Source organism: Balaenoptera musculus, chromosome 19 (genome assembly GCF_009873245.2).
Source record: "Balaenoptera musculus isolate JJ_BM4_2016_0621 chromosome 19, mBalMus1.pri.v3, whole genome shotgun sequence".
In the NCBI taxonomy this organism is placed as follows: domain Eukaryota; kingdom Metazoa; phylum Chordata; class Mammalia; order Artiodactyla; family Balaenopteridae; genus Balaenoptera; species Balaenoptera musculus.
Genome location: NC_045803.1, coordinates 43,288,759 through 43,306,141, shown reverse-complemented (window position 1 = coordinate 43,306,141; position 17,383 = coordinate 43,288,759).

The window sequence follows — 17,383 nt, the reverse complement described above, 5'->3', positions numbered from 1 at the left end:
AACCAAGAAAGGAAGACATCTCTAGGTCATCCCATCCCAACAGTAGGCGGGTTAGACTTATGCAAACTGCACAAGTTCTTATTCACACTGGTCTTGATACCACCACCTATGTTTGCTATGGTGCTCTTTCCACATCTAATTATAATATATGTTGAGTCTAGTAGCCCTACCTCAGCTGTAATATTAGTTTGACCAAAAGTACAAATTAGAAGTGGTTTTACAATTTGCCATTACCCTCTCTCAATTCATGGAGTTTTTTTTTTTTTTTTTTTTTTTAATTCATGGAGTTTTAACCTGAGGTCCATGTCCTTCAAGACATCTGTGATCTCCCTAAACTTGTATACAAATTTTTGCAACTGTGTACCTACATACATCTCTTTCTTTGGGATGAAAGTCTTTAACATTCATAAGCTTTCTTAAAAAGAAATCCATAACCTGGAAAAGATGAAAAACCATTCCTCCATATGAATCAAATCCATTCTTCCCTCTTTCCACAAATGGGCTCCTGGAACTATGCTAGGTACAGGAAACACAAAGATTTTTACAGAGACGAATATGAGAAGTTTACTCTCAGCCTGATGAGGGAGATGACCTGTAAGTAAACAAACTCGCATTGTGACAGGTGCTAAGCTAGAGTTCTGTACAGGTATCTAGAAATAAATTATCCTTTTGCTTTCTTAGCTGATAGAGGGGAAAATGAAGGAATGTCACCTAACACATCACTCTTTCTCCTCCGCCTGCTATACCCCACAGCTGATATGTCTTTACTCCAACCCCAATTTCCTAAAGTGGTTAAAAGAGGCTAGATAATTGCAGGGCAAAGTTCTAACATACAAATGTTTACATTGTGATGCATCACAGCTATTATGTGTTGATACAAATATTCCAAGAAATACCTGGGCTTCATTGGACTTTGTCAGTAGATGGTCAAAGAAGCAGTGTCTTTTTTTTTCAGCTTTGCTGAGGATTATGGCTAAATACTTAGGTTAAGGATGCAATGATAAAATAGTTGAATTGGTCATCCACAACTAAGCTCCAGAATTGAAGGGCTAAGTTGAAGTTATTGGATAAACTAGACTGACTTTAGAAATAATATATTCTACCTGAGAAACATTTGTTTCAGCCGAATAGAGAAAGGTGGACCGCTCCAGACATGGGAAGCGACACACAAGGGATCTACCCACAGGTGTTAGAATCTAATTATAAAATATGAGGCTTAGAGAGAATATTCATTTATTTATTCATTCAGTTTCTCTACCTGTAAAAATCCTACTTATCCTTCAAAGTCCAGCTCAGATATTAGTTCACCTGTGAATTCATCCTGAACCCTTCCAAGCAATATTAATTTTTCTCCCCTCTGGGTTCCCATAGCATTTTGTTCAAACTGTTAGTATAGCAATTATCACAGTGAATTACATTTCATGGATCCCTCTCTAATATATTGTGAACACTGGTTGTACAGTCTCTAAGAAGATCAAAATAAATAAAACACATCCTTGCCCTAAATAACTTATAATTGATTGTGAGCACATAATTTAGCACCAATACAGAATGAAACAAACTCTCTAATAAGCCATTTGTAGATATTTTAATAGGAATTTGACACTGGGTACAGAGATGGATAGAATGAAAGGAGAAACTAAAAAAGTAAGAAAAGGGCAGAGGTGAAAGGCCTTAAATATTATGCCAAGGATTTTGTTCTTTATCCTATAGGCACTGGGGGGCCATTGAAGGTTTTTGAGGAGGTAAATGACCTGCCCGGAGCTCTATTTTAAGTAAATAACAGAGGCAGCAGTGTGGAGAGTAAATTGGCATCTGAGAGCCTGGAAAGGGAACCCAGGCAAGAGTGAATGAGGCCCTAAAGAGAAGAGTCTGAAAAAAATGGAAAGAAGGCGTTATGTAGTATATATCGTGAAAGTGGAATTAGAGGAACTCAAAACTGCTTAAATGTTGAGTGAGGGAGAGAGAAATTCTGAGAATATTCAAGAAAAGGAGATAATGGGACAAAGGTTTGAAATATCCACCAATAGTTTCTTCATCGTTGGAGTCCAATAGCTTAACCTATCAAAAAAATATTTAACAGAGATGCAAACACCACTAAACATGAATTACCCCAAGAGACTTTATACTTAGTTATCTAGAGCAGCAAAAACTCTAACCAGAAAAGAAATTATCCTAGATTTACTTCTTACCAGTAGGAAATCCAAGTAAACAACTTGCTGAAACTCAGTAAAAGAGTAAACTGATAAGAAACAAATCTACATGAGCTTGCATTCCCAATTTTCACTCTAAACATACTTCAGCATTAACATTTAAGCCTTTAAATGCTTGCTTTCAGAGTAACTGCATGTGGAAGAATTTCAAGAATCCTAAAGGCCAACAATTCTTCCGAAAAAAAGAAAAAAAAAAGGCTTGTGGAAATAAAAAGCAGCCATGATGTCTTTAAAGAGGATCAGTTTGCAAACCTTCCATTCACGGAAGACTTGGGTAATAATGGACCTAAGGTTTACTCTGTAAGGCCTAGCCCAGAAGCATTTAAAAGCCAGGTAAAAAACAGGCTAAGGGAACTCTGAACTTAGCCCCGATTGTCTGAACTGGAGCCATAAGGAACAAATAGATCATCTGCCCTTTATAGCTATTAAATAAGTATCCTTTTTGGGTACGAGAGATATGAAAAGGGGGGAAATTCAGGAAGAGAAAAACAGAGAGAAAAACCCATGGAGGATTGATCTAGTAGATTTCCTTCAGAGGGAAAGAGGAAGATGTAACCTGTATCACTGCTCTTGAGCAGGTTCACCCTAAGCCCCAAATCTGACTTTGTCTGCAGAGTTGGGGGCTACCTTTAGAGTTCTCATTGCTTCTAGATAGACCTGGTATTTTCTCTGCAGTGTTCACATACCTCAGTGGTCAAAACCTACCCAAGGAGCATGTAATCACATGACCCAAGGAAATATCTGACAGATATGTATTGCTCATGGATGCACACACCTGTTTATGATAAGTCTATCAGAGGCTATTTGATGAAGTGGCCAGTGAACTGACTCGGAACCAGGAGTCCTCTAAGTTCTAGTTCTAAGCACATACTAAGCAGAGGATGTGCACTTTTGGAATGCCCAGCAGGCAGTCACACTTCTCCTGAGTAGTGTGACTTTCCTCCAGGGAGGAGTTTTGGCTTTCCCTCTGGACTTAATCCTGGGTGGGGTAAGGCTGGACCGGCTGGCAACACCTCACCACAAAGAGGAAAGAGCCTGTCTGAAGTGGAGGGAGCAGAGGAAGCATTGCCAAGAGGTGGAGAGAGAGGAAAAACAGAACCTGAAAAAGTCATTTGAGTCTCTGGAGGAAGCCATGCCTGACTTCAATGATCTGAATTGATAAATTCCTTTTTTTTTTTTTTTTTTTCTTAAGAGGTTTGGGATTGGGTTTTCTGTCACTTCAAAGTGAGAAAGTCTTAACTTGATACAATCTGCCCAAGTTTATGGAACTTTTCTTGGGCTTTTGTCTCCTCTCTGTGAAATAAGTGGGTTAGATTACTTATCAGGCAGGCATTGTGTTTGGATGCTAGTAACACACACCAGTGGCTCACAGGTTTTATTTTTCTCGTGCAAGGAGTCTGGATTAGGCAATCCAGGGCTAGTCTTGAAGTCCCACGATGCCATCAGGTACACAGGCTTTCTCCTCTGCTAGGGTTTGAGATTTGGGCCCTTGTTCTCATGTTTGCAAGATGGCTGTCACCTCCAGGCATCCTGTCTGCATTCTAGGCAAGAGGAAAATGGAAGGGTAAAGGGCAAAAGGAACAACTCTGGTCCCTGGAACACCCACACGGTGGGTTCTACTTACATGTCACTGGGCAGGATTGTGTCACATGGTCATCCCAGCTAAAAGAAGACTGGGAAATGTGTAGGTACATTAGATGGCTACACTGATGCTCTCTGAACACAACTGGGGGTCAGGTGGCAAGGAAGAGGGGGAGAACAGATGTTGGGTAGACATTTACAGACAATTACAGCACCTGCTGCAGACTGCATAATAGCAAAGGTAACCTCCCTCTCTGAAATTCTGTAATTCTAATCTTCTTTCTACTTCGTATTACCTAATCCTTTCTTTTTTCTTTTTTCTTTTTTCACCATGCCATGCGGCTTGTGGGATCTTAGTTCCCTGACAAGGGATTGAACCCGCACCTTGGGCAGTGAAAGTGCAGAGTCCTAACCACTGGACCGCCAGGGAATTCCCTCTAATCCTTTCTTAATGCAAAAGAGCTAAATATTTTGCATAAAGAGAGCACATTTTAAAAATCTCAAATTTTGGAGAAGTAGCGGTACATCTCATCAATGAAAAGACCGTAGGTACACATGAGATATCAGATTGTTAGTCAAAAACCCTTCACATTTATTTTCTCTTCTGTGAAACTTCCTTCAACTTTTAAATTTCAATCTTCAGGAAGCCTATTCCCACTCATCTCAACTATTCTGATGTCTTCTTTAATTGAACTAAGTTCTCTGATCTTTCCTTCATAGCTTCCAGTACTTCTCAAATGATTTAGAGCCTCATCTTTTATCTCTCCAACTAAATTGTAAACTCGTAAAAAACAGAGCCCAACACTTAGCACAATGCGGTGTTTGTAGAGAGCAATCAATAATGGCTGAATGAATGAATAATTGAAATCTGAATTTCTATGTCTTTTCTCTCCTAAGAACTCCTGTCCTCAATGCATGCTTGTTAACTGACTGCACCTCAGGTTCATTACCAAGGCAATTTGTATCCTAGGAAGCCAGCTTTAGAAAGCCTTTGATTTTCTACCTTTAAATCCTCTCCAGCATTGTACATTCAGGTCAGCCTCAGGAATCAGCACCCTAATCACCTCCCTTCGCCTAACTGTTTCACCTAGACCCTTACTTTTTTTTTTTTTTTTTTTTTTTGCCACGTGGCTTGCAGGATCTTAGTTCCCTGACCAGGATCAAATCGAACCCGGGCCCACGCAGTGAAAGCACCGAGTCCTCACCACTGCACCACCAGGGAATTCTCTAGACCCTTAACATTTTAACAGATTAAAGGTCTTACCTTCAGGAAATTCTTCTTATATCTAAATTAAATTCTGTACACTGCCGTGTCCTCCCCCTTCACTCTCTAAGTTGACAGAGCATAGTAGGTAACATGTTCGCCAATGCTTTATACAGGGCTGAGTGGATTGTTTCTTTTTTTTAATTAAAAAAAAAGTTATGTGGGGGTTTTATACTGCTAAAGCAATAAGTGTTCATTGTAAAAACCAAAAATAATAGCAGAAAATATAAATAAGAAAGTAATAAATAACAATTAGTCAAAAACTCCTAAACCACCACATAGAGACGATCACTTACCATGTATCTTCATGGAAATTTTCTATGTATATTTGCATTCTATATACAAAAATTGACTACACTATGTATACTATTATCCTGCCTTCTTGATGTAACTGTGGACATCCGTACACATCAATAAATATTTTTAATAATGTGTGACGGCAAAGGAGTACTTGACTGTAGAATCAATCTTAATTTATTAGCCAATCACTCACTTTTTTTATGATTCTTTTTTTAAATTAATTAATTTATTTATTTACTTTTGGCTGCACTGGGTCTTCATTGCTGCACGCGGGCTTTTCTCTAGTTGTAGCAAGTGGGGGCTACTCTTCATTGTGGTGCACGGGCTTCTCATTGTGGTGGCTTCTCCTGTTGTGGAGCACAGGCTCTAGGCGCACGGGCTTCAGTAGTTGTGGCACATGGGCTCAGTAGTTGTGGCTCGCGGGCTCTAGAGCGCAGGCTCAGTAGTTGTGGCTCACTGGCTTAGTTGCTCCGCGGCACGTGGGATCTACCCCGACCAGGGCTGGAACCCGTGTCCCCTGCATTGGCAGGCAGGCCAATCACTTACTTTTGTCATTTAGTTTATTTCCTTTCTTGAAAACGTTTGTAAATACCACTGAGATGAACATCCTTGTAGCTAATCTGTATTTATAGCCTTTTCTTAATTATTTCCCTTGGATATACCCCTCGATAAGTTTTACTTTGATGAGCAGTAAGGAAAAACAATGTATGAAATAAGAGGGAATGAAGCAAGTCCATAGTAGCTTTTCACCATTATTTTGGGACCTAAAATGTGTTTGGCTTGCAGGTTCGAGGGCTTACTCAGCATAACGTAATGCAACGATTTTAAAATATATTCCTGTGGCTCAACACCTGGAAATCCGAGCTCTCTGCAAAACACTGCAGAAATGCTGATAGGGAAACTTAAAATCACATAACACATAACTTCATGCTACATCAGAAACCATCCTATTCCAGCATCTAGTACAGACAAGCATGAGGTTCCAGTTAAGAAAAACACATCAGGGAGTTCCCTGGTGGCGCAGTAGTTCAGAGTCCGCCTGCCAATGCAGGGGACATGGGTTCAAGCCCTGGTCCGGGAAGATCCCACATGCTGCAGAGCAACTAAGCCCGTGCACCACAACTACTGAGCCTGCGCTCTAGAGCCCACAAGCCACAACTACTGAGCCCATGTGCCACAACTACTGAAGCCCGCCTGCCACAACTACTGAAGCCTGTGCGCCTAGAGCCCGTGCTCTGCAATAAGAGAAGCCACCGCGATGAGAAGCCCACGGACTGCAAAAAAGAGTAGCCCCCGCTCGCCACAACTAGAGAAAGCCCGCGGGCAGCAACGAAGACCCAAAGCAGCCAAAAATAAATAAACAAACAAATAAACAAACAAATAAATAAATTTATTTTAAAAAAAAGAAAAACACATCAGAGAAAAATTTTTAACTGAGAAAGTTTGGCCCATTAATTAATTATTGTTCTACTCTAAACTGAAAAAAGGCTGTCATTATCTGATTTGGTGGAGCTCAAAAACTATTAGTGCAGATGGAAAAGCAGAATATTTTGTTTTGAGTCTCTACTCTGCCACTTATTAAATGCATAAATCTCTTAAACACTCTGAAGCCTCAATCTCCTCTTCTGCAAAATGGGTTTATAATAGTACCTTTGTCATTCACAGTGTTATTACAGAGAAAAAATGAGCTAAACTGTGAAAAAGCACTTTGTGAAGTGTAATATTGTAACACAAATGTCACCAGTAATGGTTATTGTAATTGATGAAGTGTTGAAAAATTCAGGCTTTCCTAGAACTGAGTTTGTCACAAAGATTGGACAGCATAAATATAATCCTAAATATAAGAATTTAATGATTTGAGAGCACTCTATCAAACCTGCCATAAAATAAATATCTTATAGAAAAAAATACTTAAATCAACCTTCAAAAGATGAGGTTAAAAAATTCCTTTCAGTTCTATAAGTTCTTTTATTCTGTGACTCAGGTGGGAAGGGACACTTATTCTATGAACTTTTATTGTTGTTCAGTAGTTTATTCTTACATGGAAACTTAAAGGGCCTAAACTTTATAAAAATAAGTAGCTTTTCAGAATGGAAAAAATGTCTCTATACTAAAATCATAAGCGCAAAAAACAACAGTATACGAACAAGGACTGAAAGATAGTAGGCAACAATAAGAATATTTACACCAAGATGGCAGCTTTACAGATTTTTCTTTTTAAAATTCCTGTTATTCATAATATATCATTTGAAATAAATTTTTAAATGTATAAAGAATTGTCTTTCCTCTTTGTCTTATCTTTTTCCTTTCTATTTCTTTAAAGTTTTTAATTACATGGGCAAATCAATTTAAAGAAATTCATCCCATGTTAACAGTACTTAGAGTTCTATGCCCCTTAATCAGTTTATTCTCATCCAACTTTCAAAATATTTATAATTAGGCAGGAAACATATCTTTCTAATCTATGTTCTAGAATAATAAAATCAATCTTCCTATCCTGGTGAGAAACAAGTTACAAGGTAAACAAATGTTATAGGTGAGGTGGAAAGAATATTGTAAAGGAGACAAAATTATGGTCATCTCAATCAATGTAGAAAAAACATTGTGTAGTATTCATTACTCAGTCGTGATGTAAAACAAAAGCTCTAAGCAAACTAGGAATAAAAGGGAATTTCTCTTATCAAATAAAGGTTTAATTAGGATAAGCTTACCTGCAAATGACAAAACAGAAACAGTGGCTCAAACAAGATAAGAGTTTATTTCTTACTCATGTGAATCTGGGTGATCCTGGCTAGCATGACAGCTCCAAGATCATCAAAAGATCAGCTATCTCCAATAAAGATGTTAAAAAAAAAAAAAAAAGATCAGCTATCAAGAAGATACAAGGGCTTCCCTGGTGGCGCAATGGTTGGGAGTCTGCCTGCCAATGCAGGGGACACGGGTTTGAGCCCTGGTCTGAGAAGATCCCACATGCCGCCGAGCAACTGGGCCCGTGAGCCACAACTACTGAGCCTGCGCGTCTGGAGCCTGTGCTCCGCAACAAGAGAGGCTGCGATAGTGAGAGGCCCGCGCACCGCGATGAAGAGTGGCCCCCACTTGCCACAACTAGAGAAAGCCCTCGCACAGAAACGAAGACCCAACACAGCCATAAGTAAATAAAAATAAAATGACTAATACTCTTAAAAAAAAAAGAAGAGGGCTTCCCTGGTGGCGCAGTGGTTGAGAATCTGCCTGCTAATGCAGGGGACACGGGTTCGAGCCCTGGTCTGGGAAGATCCCACATGCCACGGAGCAGCTGGGCCCGTGAGCCACAACTACTGAGCCTGCGCGTCTAGAGCCTGTGCCCCGCAACGGGAGGGGCCGCGATAGTGAAAGGCCCGCGCACCGCGATGAAGAGCGGTCCCCGCACCGCGATGAAGAGTGGCCCCCACTTGCCGTAACTAGAGAAAGCCCTCGCACGAACCGAAGACCCAACACAGCCAAAAATAAATAAATAAATAAATAAAGTAGCTATAAAATTAAAAAAAAAAAAAAGAAGATACACCTGTCGGGACTTCCCTGGTGGTGCAGTGGTTAAGAGACTGCGCTCCCAATGCAGGAGGCCCAGGTTCGATCCCTGGTCAGGGAACTAGATCCCACATGCATGCCGCAACTAAGAGTTCGCATACCACAAATAAGGAGCTCGAGAGCCACAGAGCTAAGGAGCACACTTGCTGCAACTAAGACCCAGCGCAACCAAATAAATAAATAAATAAATAGAAGAAGAAGAAGGTATACCTGTCAACAGAAAGGAGGAGGAAAAGGAAGGGGGAGAGCATTTCCCCTTTCCTTCAAGGATATGTACCACCTCTGTGTGATACATAATTATATCTTCTTGGCTGAAGCTTAGAGATAACCACATCTACTAACTGCAAGGGAAGCTGAGAAATACAGTATGCATTTCAGGTAGCTATATGCTCAGCTACAAATCTGGGGTTCTATCACTGTAAGAATAAAACAGATAATGGGAGACAACTATCTACCAAAAACCAACAGCAACTTACAGCAAACATCATGGTTAGTGCTGAAAAATTAGAAACATTTCATAAAAATATAAAACAAGACAAAGATGCATTCCTTTCTGTGCTATTAAACATCGTCCTAGAAGTCCTACCCAATGCAATAAGAAAAAATAAAAAAGAGGAATAAGGATTCAAAAATAATACAGAAAAATCTTTGTTATTCGCAGCTGAAATGGTTGTCTATGTAGGAAGTCCAAGAAAAACATCAGAACAGTTCAGCAACTTGCTGGTAAAAACAACATCCAGAAATCAAGAGTGTTGTTAATGATAAAAAATATAATAAGAGCAACAAAAACTATGAGATACCCATGAATAAAGAGACAAAAGATGGACAAGACTTTTAAGGAGAAATTTACAAAACATTGAAGGATATAAAAGACAATTTAGGTAAACACAGACTACACTTTGTTAGTGAATAGAAGGACTCAATATTAGTCTATAATTTAGCCTATAAATTCATTAGTCTATAATGTTAGTCTAGAAATTCATTGTAATAATCAAAATTCCAAAAGGCTGTTTTATGGCTCTTGATAAACTGATCTTAAATTTCACATGAAAGAACAAGTATGCCCAAAATAGCCAAGATTATTTTGAGGGAAAAAAACAAGGAGGAGGGAACTTGACTTACCAGACCAGATAAGAAAAATTTATCATAAAGCCATATTTAAAAAACAATTCGACTTTTGTTTAGGGATAGACAAACAGATTAAAGGGACAAATGGCCCAGAAACAGCTGAAATACATATGGAAACTTGGCATAAAATAGAAATCTCATTATAAATCAGTGGAAAAAGATTAAAAACTCAATAAATGATGCTGGAACAATTAGCTACTAATACAAAAAATAAAATCAATTTGTTTCCTACCTTACACTAGATAAAAAGAAATTCCAGTGTGATGAATTGGGTGATTGGGATTGACATGTATACAGTGATGTGTATAAAATTGATGACTAAAAAAAAAAAAAAAATTCCAAGTGGATTAAGAATCTTTAAGGTAAAAACGTAACCTGTAAAAATTGTTAGAACAAGGAATATCTTTGTGACATCAGAATAGGGAAAGATTTTCTACACAAGACTCAAAAGTACAAAGATAAAGAAAAGCACTTGATAACATTAAAATTTTAAATATCTGCCAGACCATATTAATATAATACGATAATATACCATAGAAAATATCAAAGGATACTTATAAACTGAAGATATTTGCAACTCAACACAACAAAATTAATAGATGACCCAACAAAAGATTAATACACTGAATATATATAAATTCCAACAAACATTTAAAAAAAACAAGTAACACATTTTAAAAAATAGGCAAAGGTTGTGAACAAGAAATTCATCAAAGAGAATCCTGGATAGTCAATAAATATATGAGAAGATGCTCAATCTCACCAGTAACTAGAGGAATGAAAATTAAAATAACAATCAAATAACTGCAGGAGTAGAAAAAAATTAATAGACCTTATATTTTGAAATAGTTTTAGATTTACAGAAAATCTGAGAAAATAGTAGAGTTTCCATATACCTCATGCCCAGGTTCCCTGTATGTTAACATCTTATAAGTGTGGTACATTGTTACAATTAATGCACCAATATTGACACATCATTATTCACTGAAGTCCACAGTTTATCCAGATTTCCTTAGTTTACCTAATGTCCTTTATGTGTTCCAGGATCCCCCATCCAGGATACTACCTTACATGTGGTCCTTATGTCTCCTTAGTTTCTCTTGGCTTGACATTTTCTCAGACTTTCCTTGTTTTTGATGACCTTGACAGTTTTGAGAAATGCTGGACAGGTATATTGTAGGTTACCCCTCTATTGTAATTTGCCTGATGTTATTCTTGTAATTAGAGTGGGGCAATGTATTTTTTAGAGGAAGACCACAGAGCTAAAGTGCCATTTTCATCACATCATATCAAGGGTACATATCAACATGATTTATGATATTGATGTTGACCTTATTCACCTGGCTGAAGAGTAGAAACATTTAGGGACCTTAAAATTCTAAATTTAATTAGGACGAAAGGAAAGGAAATGAGAACTTTCATACACTGCTGATGCTGGTGGAAGTATAAATTGACAAAACAAAAAATAAGCAAATGAACAAACAAACCCCTCACTTTGGGTAGAAATTTAGCAATAGTGGTTGGAAAGTTGGAAATGTCTATACTCTTGACTTAGCAATTCCCCTTCTAGATTTGAGAAACTCTTACTCATGTATATAAGCATGCAATAACATGCTTATTGCAACATTATTTGTAATATTGAAAAACTAGAAAGTGGGAAGAGATGTCATCATTTAAAACGCTGGATCCATTGGTGCTTGAAGCCTGACCAGCTCCCCTGCAGCCCAGAGTTTTTCAATTACATGGCCAAATAAAATTCCACCTTAAGCCTGTTTGAAATGATTTTTCTGTTACTTGCAAGCTTATTGAGTCCTAACTGATACGTCTAGATATTGTTGTCAAGTTCATTTAAATCCATGCCCAGTTTTTTAAAATAGGAAAAAGGCAACAACTATTAAGCAAAGCCTAAACGCCTAGACTCTAGACCCTAGAGGATAATTAAACCACAACAGCTAACATCCCTGGGTTTACAGTCTACAAACTATTCCAGACAAGTCTTGATCAAAGAGCAAAATCAATAAATGAAAGAAACAAAATAAAAATAATACTTGAAACTGAAGAAAATATTTTTATAAAGTGATGTCTTACAAAGTGGCATTCATATAATCAAGGTGAAGTTTTTCTTTTGTTTATTTTAAGATAGGAAATATTTCAAATACGCAGGAAATAGATGCCATGTATCCATCACTCAGATTTAACAAATTCAACTTTTCCCTATATTTCTCCATATTTTTTAGGAAGACAGAAGACATTATACATAACACTGAAGTCTCCTTTCCCATCCTTTTTTCCTTTTTCTCTTCCTATAATAACCACTATTCTGAAGTTGGAGTGTGTCATCCCATGCTTGGTTTTATACTTTCACTACATATATGTATCTCATTGTTTGAATTTGCATTTTCTTATTACTAATGAGTTTGAACATGTTTTCAGATATTTATTGACCATTAAAGGTCTTCTCCTGTTTGTTTCCTTGGGCCTTTTTTTTTTTTTTCATTTGGGTTGTTTGTCTTTTGTTAGTCTTCCACATAGTCTGGATACAAATTCATTGTTGGTTATATGTGTTGCAAATATCTCCTCCCTATCCATAACTTGTCTTTGCCATGGTTTATGGTGTCTCAAGGACCTTTGAAAAACCTCAGACTTGAAAGCCAAGCCTTGGGTAAGGAGGGTCTCATCCATTATACAGAGACTTGCTCCTAGGTCACAAAACTCTGTCCAACATATGAATGATGAACGGACAACTGCCTCCAAAATAACTAAAGAAAGCTCTTTGTTACAGGACCAGTAATCTGTAGGGTACTCAAAACTGTCCGAGAATCTGAGAATTAGTAAATGGTTGTCAACACATATTCTAATTTATGCCAGTATTCTTACATCAGAGATTTTGGAGTAGCCAGCTAAGCTTTCTTGAGTGAATTAGGCTTTCTTGAGTAGACACAAAAAGAAGGCCCCCAATTCAGATGCATTTATGTAATCTGAGGGAGTCATACCTTAAACCAATACTCAAAATGTGCTCCACATAGGACATTACTTCTTTGGGATGTTTATAGATGTCAGTGGAACAAGAGAGTTTTGCGAACAAGTATGTTTGGGAAATGTTGGGTTAAAACTCTTTTTCCCTTGGACTGGTTTACTTTTGATATCTTACTATGCACTGTGAATCAAGGGCTGGCTAGAATAGACAGGGTTTCCCAAACTCATTTGACCATGGAACATTTTTTCCATGGACTTATTTTCAGCCGTTAAGATTGGTTAAGCAGGATCAAGTTTTCGTTTTAAAGAATAAGGAGATAGTGGTAATAATAATAATAAAAGAATGAAATAATGCCATTTGCAGCAACATGGATGGACCTAGAGATTGTCATACTGAGTGAGATAAGTCAGGCAGAGAAAGACAAATATCATATGATATTGCTTATATGTGGAATCTAAAAAAAAGGGTACAAATGAACTTATCTACAAAACAGAAATAGAGTTACAGATGTAGAAAACAAACTTATGGTTACCAGGGGACAAGGGGGGAGGAGGGATAAATTGGAAGATTGGGATTGACATATACACACTACTATATATAAAAATAGATAACTAGTAAGGACCTACTGTATAGCACAGGGAACTCTACTCAATACTCTGTAATGGCCTATATGGGAAAAGAATCTAAAAAAGAGTGGATATATGTATATGTATAACTGATTCACATTGCTGTACACCTGAAAGTGACACAACATTGTAAATCAACTATACTCCAATAAAAAAAAGTTTTTATTTTAAAGGATAAGGAGATAGTAATAATAATAATAATTAATAATAATAATAATAGCTGTCAGTTCCTTAGTGTTTGCAATATTCCAGGTCCCATGCAAGGCACATTATTATCTCATGTCATTGTCACAACAACCTAGAGATATATATTACTATGATCTGCATTATAAATATGAGAAAAGCGAGGCTCAGGTATGCGGCTGAAGGTCACATAATTAGTAGTTGGACTGGAAACTCATCAAACAGCTGGAGAGCTCTCAGTGCTGGAGGGAAATGGCAGGGAGCACGTGTGCCAGGCACAGAGTGAGTCTCGATATTCATATTATCATTAAATCTCATCAATCATCACATCCACTCTGAGGCAGATACTATTACTGCTCCCATTTTACAGATGAGAGAACGGAGGTTTTATTCTCCTATGCTGCTCAGGATTCCTATTCCTCAAGATGGATATTAAGATAAAGAACAATGCTGTAGTATCAGTATCGATACATTGAAGCAACACTATATGTCGCCAGAAATTTTTTAAAAACCTATAACTAGGAATAAATTTTTTAAAAAGCCACTCAAAAGAATACCATATATTGTTCATATAAAATATACGTATGTATCTCTCTATATATATGTATCTCTGTATATATATACTTACAAATACACACACACACACACACACACACACACACACACACACACATATTCAAGAATGAACTGAGGGGGCTTCCCTGGTGGCACAGTGGTTAAGAATCCACCTGCCAATGCAGGGGACACGGGTTCAAGCCCTGGTCCGGGAAGATCCCACATGCCGCGGAGCAACTAAGCCTGTGCGCCACAACTACCGAGCCTGCGCTCTAGAGCCCACGAGCCACAACTACTGAGCCCACACACCGCATCTACTGAAGCCCGTGTGCTCTAGAGCCCGTGCTCCACAACAAGAGAAGCCACCGCAATGAGAAGCCCGCGCACTGCAACGAAGAGTAGCCCCCACTGGTCGCAACTAGAGAAAGTCTGCATGCAGCAATGAAGACCCAACACAGCCAAAAAAAAATAATAAGTAAATAAAAATAAAATTTAAAAAAGAAAAAAGAATGAACTGGGGACTTCCCTGGTTGTCTAGTGGTTAAGACTCCGAGCTCCTAATGCAAGGGGCCAGGGTTCGATCCCTGGTCAGGGAACTAGATCCCGCATGCTGCAACTGAGAGCCTGCGTGCCGCAACTAAAGAGTCTGCATGCTGCAACTAAAAGACTCCGCACGCTGCAACGAAGATCCCGCATGCCGCAACTAAGAGCTGGCACAGCCAAATAAATAAATAAATAAATAAATAAATAAATATTAAACAAAAAAAAAGAATGAACTGGAAGGGAAAATTCCAACCTCATGATAGGGGATGGTGGTTAAATCAGCCTTTAGCTTTATTTTCAATCTTTCTTTCTTTCAATAAAGAAACAAACAAAACAAAGATTGGGGGCTTCCCTGGTGGCGCAGTGGTTGAGAATCTGCCTGCCAATGCAGGGGACACGGGTTCGAGCCCTGGTCTGGGAAGATCCCACATGCCGCGGAGCTACTAGGCCCGTGAGCCACAACTACTGAGCCTGCGCGTCTGGAGCCTGTGCTCTGCAACAGGAGAGGCCGCGATAGTGAGAGGCCCGCGCACCCCGATGAAGAGTGGCCCCCGCTCGCCGCAACTAGAGAAAGCCCTCGCACAGAAACGAAGACCCAACACAGCCAAAATAAATAAATAAATAAATTAATTAATTTTTTAAAAAAGTGAACGCAATTAAAAATAAAAAGAAAGATTGGTAGCAAATATTACAAAATTAATGGTTATTTCTGAGTTAGCAGTGAGAATATAGGTCTGGTTTTTATTTTGTTACTCTTTGTACTTTTGTGTATTTTTGAAATTTCTCAAAATACAAAAGAATTTCTTAAAAAAATGGGAAGGAACTACACCAAAATAGTAATAGTGATCATCCTTTTATTCTTCCTTCTGCTTTTCTATCATAATTTCCAAAGATTTTGTAATAAGCAAATCTATAATGGGAGGGAAACCACCAAATCATTTTTGTCATGTTCTAAAGTTTTGTTTTTAGCAGACATAATCCTAGTATCTGGAGGTAATGTCAGTACAGAATCAACACTGAGCTATCATCTTATGCATTTTTATATACATTCTTCTTAATATAATCCCCAGTACTGAGTAGCTACAATTAAATAGGTGATGGAAAAGCCCATACTGTCCTAATATATCCCCCACCCTGATCAGTGGGTTAAAGCCCTCTCATGAGCTTGGGAGTCATGAGGACATGAGTCATGGACAAGATATCAATGTCTATTGTGTCTTTAATTTCTAAGGAATATAATGTATATTTGCCTGCACAAGTGGTATTCTGATATCCTGAACTGAGGTTACTGCCCAGAGACAATGGACACGTTCAAAATAAATAAAAGTAAGGTATTTATTGGAATTAGATAGGGTTCCTCTTACAAACTATTTTGTCATTCATTGCATTGATATTAACAGTTGGGTAACAGCAGGTGTGAGTGGGTAAAATGACTCTAAATCACAGTCACGTGGGACAAGTTAGAAAAATTGTGCATAGCATGGAAACCTTTTTACTTTTGTAACTCTCTGAACAAGCAAAGCTTGGGTTTCCAAGTCTAGTGACAGATTTATTTTAATGTAATTGAATAATTGGAGTTTTCCACTGTCAGAAACTTTTATCCACTTCATTACTTAGAGGATTAAAAGAAAATCTGATCTGGTGTTTTATGGAGTTTTCTCTTCCCAGGGACCTAGAGAGGGAACAACAGGGAACACATGACCCTGGATATTATCTGTTTCCGCTGCATCTGACTGAGCACAGTATATACGAGATAATTGCCAAGAGTTTAAAGTCTGCCTCTCCCCTCTATTGTCTCAGAATGATTGCGTTTTAGAGCTGGGGGGAAAGAAACCTTAGAAATCACTGAATCCCTCTCATTTTACAGGTGAAAAAATTACGGCATGATTTTGGAAGGAACCAGTGAAATTAAACTTAGGCATTCTCTATGACCCAGCAATTCCACTCTTGAGAGCAAGCAAGGAGAAGCCTACGGAGACACTCAAAGATGTTCATTGCAGTATTGTTTGTAACAGAAATAATATTAATAATTAGAAACAACTAAAATATTCATCAGTAGGAGAGTGGCTAATAAAACATAAAATGGTCATATCATGAAGCACTATGCAGTAGATAAAAGGAATGAGCTGGAGTTAAGTAGACAGATGTCAAAACCAGAATGAATCCAAAAGCTAAGTTGCAGAAAACCGGAAAATTCATTTACATAAAAACTCATTAAAACAAAACAAAACAAAACAAAACTCATGGGACTTCCCTGGTGGTGCAGTGGTTAAGAATTCGCCTGCCAATGCAGGGACATGGGTTTGAGCCCTGGTCTGGGAAGATCCCACATGCTGTGGAGCAGCTAAGCCCGTGAGCCACAACTACTGAGCCCATGAGCCACAACTACTGAGCCCGTGAGCCACAACTACTGAAGCCCCTGCTCCACAACAACAGAAGCCATCGC